This window comes from Artibeus jamaicensis, unplaced genomic scaffold (assembly GCF_021234435.1).
Source record: "Artibeus jamaicensis isolate MK-2021 breed Jamaican fruit bat unplaced genomic scaffold, CSHL_Jam_final contig_687, whole genome shotgun sequence".
NCBI classification, from domain to species: domain Eukaryota; kingdom Metazoa; phylum Chordata; class Mammalia; order Chiroptera; family Phyllostomidae; genus Artibeus; species Artibeus jamaicensis.
The window spans coordinates 2,415,043-2,421,637 of NW_026521925.1; the positions used below are offsets into that span (position 1 = coordinate 2,415,043).

The following is a 6,595-nucleotide window of genomic DNA, read 5'->3' on the forward strand; positions in this document are numbered from 1 at the left end:
CAAAGTCAACCTTAGTACCTCAAGGCTTTCTAGTAATAACCAGAGCCCAGTCATGCCTCCTTTAGGCATGATATTCCATTCAACATGTTGCTTATTGAAACCATAATTTAAAACTAATTTCATTGGTTTCATGCAAAATAAATTTTGTATCATTTTTCACTAAGAATTCCAAATTCTAGAGGGATCTGGTAGGGAGATAAATACAAAGAAAAATACTTGTCTTTCAACTATCCAACAAAAATTTATATCTATGCATTGTATTTTTCATTAGTTAATACTTGGTATAAAATTTTAACTCTCCCTTAGAAACCTCAATTTATTTTCAAAACAGAAACAAAACAAAATCCAAAGCAAAGACAGTTCCAAAAAGAGTAAGAGGGGAATAAAACTAGCCTTAGAATCTTGTCTCCCACCAACTGGTCACTGTAACCAGTCACACAGATGACCTTTCTCACGTCTCAAATAGCACAAAGCCCCAGTGGTGCAGACATTATTTTGCCTCAGCCAGCTCTATCTGGCACCAGATGACCTTTCCTAGGTCCCTAGTGACATGAAGCTCCAACTGCAGATGTATGTTCTCACCCCAACTAGATTCTACCCAGCGCCAGTGGCATGAAGCCCCAAAGGTAGAGGTATTCCCTTGCCTACTAGTGCATTCACTAGTTTCCTGGTAGAAATTTTGACCTCTTACCACCTGGTCTCATGATAGAGACATGCTCCCTCATTTACAGCTAGCTCTGACTAGCACCAGATGACCATTTGAGATGACCATATGTCCAAATGGCACAAAGTACTAAATGACAGAGATATTTCAATGCCAACCAGTACCACAAAATACCTTTATGAGGTTCAAATGGAACAAAGCTCCAAATGTCAGAGACAGGGGATTCTTAGTGTAAATAGAACAGTTAAGTTACTCAAGTCCCAAAGGATCAGAAAGCAAGCAACAAAACAACCTAAAGCAAAGAATAACTCAACCCAGAGGTTTCTTTCCTAAAAATAAAAATAATTTTAAAAATACCCTTCTATAGCCTCTACAAATTTAACAAACTTTTTTTTTAGCTTTCTCTACACTTCCTGCAATCTTTCTAAACATTTTCACTCAGGAATAATCATAACTCACTTTTAATCTTTGTCTTTTTTAATGATGTAATGGACAATATTCAAACTCAGTGTCTGGTAGCTAAAAGCCTCTAAATCTGTAAACACATTCTCCTACACAATTCTACTTTAACCATGTTTGTCACACAAACATTTAAATTTGCTTATAATTTGAAAATAATATAGGAATGACTGATTAACATGAGAAAACATGATTCCATTCCTCAGGTTTAAGTAAGGAAGTAATCGAGTGCATGCACCAAAACCCCCTAGAAGAAATTTCAGGCATTAAGTTTCTCCCTCCCCCACACCCCAGCACAGGCATTGTAAGTTAAAAAAAAAAAAAAAAAACTGAGAGAGTACTGGCACTTAGAAGAAAAATTAAATCTCCACTGTCATTTTTAAAATAAGCATTTGGAGTAAAAGCTAACAGCTTAGATGGTGCAAAAAGCAAATTAGGTAATGCTAAAACAAATATTAATAATTTAGTGTAATATACAAACATTACCAATTTTACTTAAAATATAAACAGAAAATATAAATTTTATTTACATAATTATAAACAATGTTTTTGACTTTTTTTTGTTATCTTGGCTCATCTCTTTATGTTTTCAAATTTCCAAGGTAATGTATAGAAGGAATTGTCAATACCCTGTCATCTTTGCTGATGTTTCAATAAAAGGAATTCTGTAACTTCTTGCTAGGTCTAAGCCTGTTTTGTGTCTACTGCTCTAAAAAGCAAATCACATTTATTTACTACTAGGACCATGAGTACATTTTTAGAGTCTTTAACCCTTTTTACTTCTCTATAATAGTCATTATCTTCAAATGATTTAGTATTATTTAAGACAACTACACAAAGAAATCTCTCTCCAATTTTCATATACTGGTCCCTCATTGTACTGGATTCCTCTTGAACTGTTGTGTGGAGAATATCCAAGAAACAGGTTTCTTTATCATTATTACTCATCTTTTGTAGGAACTCTCTCCTGTGGACTATATTAATCCACAAAGCAATTCTGAGTTAGCTGTATTGTCAAGACACTTTTGCCTATGCCACTAGTTCCAACTACTGCAAGTTTATATTCAGCCATTTTCAGCTCACCTGAGAGCCACTGAGCCTCCATTCCCTGACCGTGTCTTCAATGCCTTCACAAAATTTGGCAAATTCTCACCCAGACCCTAGTCCTAAGCCCTAAAACTCAGGTGATCATTCCTCCTTCCCATAGTCTATTCCTTTCCCAAACCCATTTCCTTTCCACCTTCCAGGGGTGTTTAAGTGGCTGACACCCCTAGTGGGTGTGTAGAGGAATTCCCAGTAACCGGGAAGTCTCAGTCTCACTCCTTGAGGGACTTAACCTGCCACAAGTTTCCAGGGCCCCTTGTTGGGTGCCACTACTATAATCAAACAATTGGGGTCCTACTGCCCATTGCCCATAGATAATAACTCTGGAGACAGAGCCTGGTAGTAAGAAAAATGGAAATTATATATATATATATATATATATATATATATATATATATATATATATATATATATAATTTCTTGATGCCCATATCCACCACTGTGACCAGAGGAGCAAGCAGGATGCTGGAGGGTGGCTGCTATAGTGATTTCTCACAGCTTCACATGTGGGAGAAGGGCATAAGGCTTGTCTTCTAGCCATACTGCCATACAGGACCTACTTCCTGGGATCTGCTAGCCCTAATCTCATTTCCTTACCCTGCTGTCCCCTTCTTACCAGCCTTGCTCCAAACACTGTAGTGCTCCTCACCAGCTACACTGGGGACATTGCCAAATGGCCTGTAGTGGTGGGCAGCAGGTGCCATGGCTTCCTATCTGGAGGAGGGGTACATGCTTGCTGGCCCAAGCCAGAGGCATGGACCATGGTTTGATCCATGGAATGGCAAACATTCCACTTCCTGCCTGGGAGAGGGGTACAGGTTTTTCTGGCCCAGGCCTCCTTGAGCCCACTATTCTAGCCTCTCTCCAATCCTCCTCCTAAGCTTCCCCCTCTTTTCTCATACCTGTAATCTGCTGGCTTCTTGACAGGTAGATCCTGGAACGCTATGGCAGAGAGCATCCAGTATCCCTCCAGTTAGATCTCTAGATCAAGAAACTCAGCCCGCAGCTGCATTTACCAGCCAGGGGATGAGTGATTAAAATCATAGTATTTGCACATGCTCCACCTTATAAAGACACTCCCATAATCCTCTACACGGTGGAAGTGAATGGGAGGGTATATCCCTCCCAATCAATCACCTTCCTAGATCTTGGCGCCAGCCTCGTGCACGAGTGTGTGTGTGTGTGTGTGTGTGTGTGTGTGTGTGTGTGTGTGTGTGATACACACATCCTCCCAGTTGCTAGGCTGACACATATTAGCACATTTTTTGGCTCTTCTTTACCCTCCCCATTTTTGAGGGGAAGTTCCCTTCATTATGCTTTGACCCAGTGATTCCACTTCTGGAAATATATCCAAAGAAACCTACACCACTAATTTGAAAGAACAGAAGCATCCCTATGTTCATTACAGAGTTATTTGCAATCAGTACTTCTCCCTTTTAGAGAAAACTCAAGTTACTTCAGTCATGTTAATAGGCTGAAATATAAATGACGGAAGACTTCTCCTGTACTGACTATTACTGCCTACAGGGCAACTCTGTAAATCATGATCAGGCTAAAACTCCTTAACCCAAAGCTCTTCATAATGAGGCACCAACCAAGGATACTCTCAGGAAGCTACAGGCTTTTTATGACATTGAAATGAATTTGGCAAAGTGAAAATATCTTTGTGATATTATCTAGTGAATAAAGCATAGTGCAAATCATACCCCATACTTGAGACCACAAGGTGCAATGAAGTGTGCTCTTAGAGAGGACCTACAGGTAACAGGCTCAGAAGACAGATATTTTGTCGTAGTCTAATGGGGATGTGCCTGATTCTTTTGTTTAATTTTATGTGCCTTATCATTATTATTTTTTATGTAGAAAACAATAAAAATTAAAAATTAAGAAAGGACTGTTGGAAAGGAGGAGGGAGGGAAGAAGAGAGGTAGAGAGTGAGAGAAGACAAAGAGGGAGGTTTAACATTATTTGGGCTGCAGGCAAAAGATAATCCCTTCATATTTGAAACCAGCTATTGTTCATGAATAATGAAAGGCTATCTGAGCCTTATTTATTTCCAAATATTTATGTAGTATAGTAAAAGTTGGGGAAAATAAAGTATCACAGGGAGTTCAAGACCTTAAATGGACCATCTGAAACATGATATTAAAAAAATACTATGATTCCAGTTCAGAAACTTTAATTTCACACAAGGGAGTGGAATATTTCATGACCTGTAAAACATATTTTATGTTGAGTTATGTGCCCTGGGGAAGGAAGCACAAGATTCATCTCTGCATCCCTAAGTGGCCACTGTCTGTGTTCTTGGCCTCTGTCTATACTGTGCTGCCTGTGACTTTGTGTAGGACCCTGTACACTAGGCCTGCATCTGAGGACCTACTTCCAGGATCCTATCTTATTTCCAAGACTAACTCTGATGCTACCACCTCTATGGATTTTTTATGATTCCTGCGCCACTTTTTGAAAGAATACTTGAATCCCCTATTGTTGCGTTCCCAGAGCCCCTGGACTCTCTCTTTGTAGGAGAAATAGTCACTTCTTAGGTTGGTTGTATTATTGGTGCCTGTTGCGTGGATTTATATTTTGTCACCTTAGTTGAGCTCAAATGATTATTTTTCAGAATTCTCTGCTCAGAACTGTTCCAAGAGAGCAAGAACCATATTTTACTTGACATATGGAAGAGTGTTGTAGAAAACAGGGAAGACCATTGTTGTTGACCAGTCAGCTTACTTGGCCAGGGTAGTCAATGGCTGGCAGAGCTCTCTGGGTGTGTTGCATCTTCCACTCCAGATTCTCCAACTAGAGATCAAAGCAGTTCCTGCTGGTGCCTATGGGGCGAGTGTATTTCTGAGGGTGTTCCATTAGTCTTTGCTTTCTGTACTTCATGTCCATCATCCTTCCTCAACTGTCTGCCCGTCAGGCTCTGGACTTGGGCATTCAATGCAAAAGCAGCAGCTAGCTTTACATGGACTGTGTCTAGCCAAATCTTTCAATAAATGTCAATGACACAGGCCACCATAGTTCTTCTTTTGATGGAACCCTGAATGAGGCCCATCTGCATGCTTTCTATCTTCCTTTCAGGCTGGTCCAGGAGTCAGGTCTGAGTCTTTCTTAAAAGTTTGGGCACACAGTAGTACCCACGGAACACAGGCTGATTTGGAGGCTTCATTATCTTCAAGAAAAGATCCCACTACTGGCCCCTAGCAGGGAAAATCTGAGCATTGCAAGGCCTGGCCAATTCCACAGCTGGCAAGAGTCCCATTTCTGGGAACTACTTGTCAGGGAAGGTGTAATATGGCTCAGGCCAAATCACTAAGAGAAGGCAAAGGGCAGGGAGATAAGCCCATGGCAGAATTAAAGATTAAAAGTGGTTTGCACTCCCTGAAAAGGGAGGGGCCACCAGAGGAAAGAAATTTCCCAAAGTAGCCAACATCTCATGACTTGTCAGAAGGGAGCTTGTACAGAGCATACATAACAGGAGACTTCCCCCTTACAGAACATGGCAGCCGGAAGAGGGGGAAAGGCAATGTGGCCAATAATAGCCCTCATTGTTTGGAAAGTTGTACACTCCCACTGGCTTCCAGCACATACAGGATTCTGATAGAGGACTTTAAAATAGAGTATGCCAGGAAGCACAAAAGGTAGTCAGCTCTTTCCCCTCCCCTAGATGGCCTGGATTGAAGAACCCTGAGTTCCTGAGTGGGTTCCCTAGTGCCTGCATGGCCAGGCTCCAAGGCCCTGAACCACTCCTGCACAGAAAGCGGCAGCTCTAGATGAACTGTGAGTGGGAACCTGCCAAACATGGACAATCCTGCTACAGTTACCTGCATTTCATAAAGGATGGTACTTTTAGGAGTGGAAAAGGGATTTCAGGTACATCCTTGAACTGGTAAAGGATGGCAGGGCTGCTTGTATTGGGGTATTTAGAGGGAGTGGGGCCCTGAAGAAGAAACCTGTCACTATTCCAAAACTCTATAACCTTTAAACAAACAACCATTTTTCCTTTTCACCAAATTTCTGTCTCCAGGGTTATGCCTCTAGGCAGTGAGCAATAGAACATCTCTCACTATGTAGGAACAAAATGAGGCTCTCCAATAACAAGTGCTTGGGAAAAAATTTACTCTGATGATTGTAACTTGTCAAAGACCTTTCTCTGATCAGATAGCCTGAAGCTGGAGCATTTCCTATGAATGGGACAGGGACTTGAGGTGCAATTGTGGCCATGCATACTCTCTGAGCTGCTACCTGTTTGGGAAGCCATAGGGAGAATGCACAATCTTTGCTCTATTTTGGCACAGATTCCTTGCCATGCTGATCTTTCTAATCTGGCCCCAGAGTCTTCTGAAGCAGGACAGAATGTTGCTGATG

At 41.1% G+C, this 6,595-nt stretch overlaps 1 pseudogene; it reads right to left on the minus strand.

Annotated features, from left to right (window-relative positions):
• Positions 1–1,649: 1,649 nt before the first annotated feature.
• Positions 1,650–2,195, minus strand: LOC119038926 (GTPase KRas-like; annotated as a pseudogene).
• Between the last annotated feature and the right edge of the window lie 4,400 nt (positions 2,196–6,595).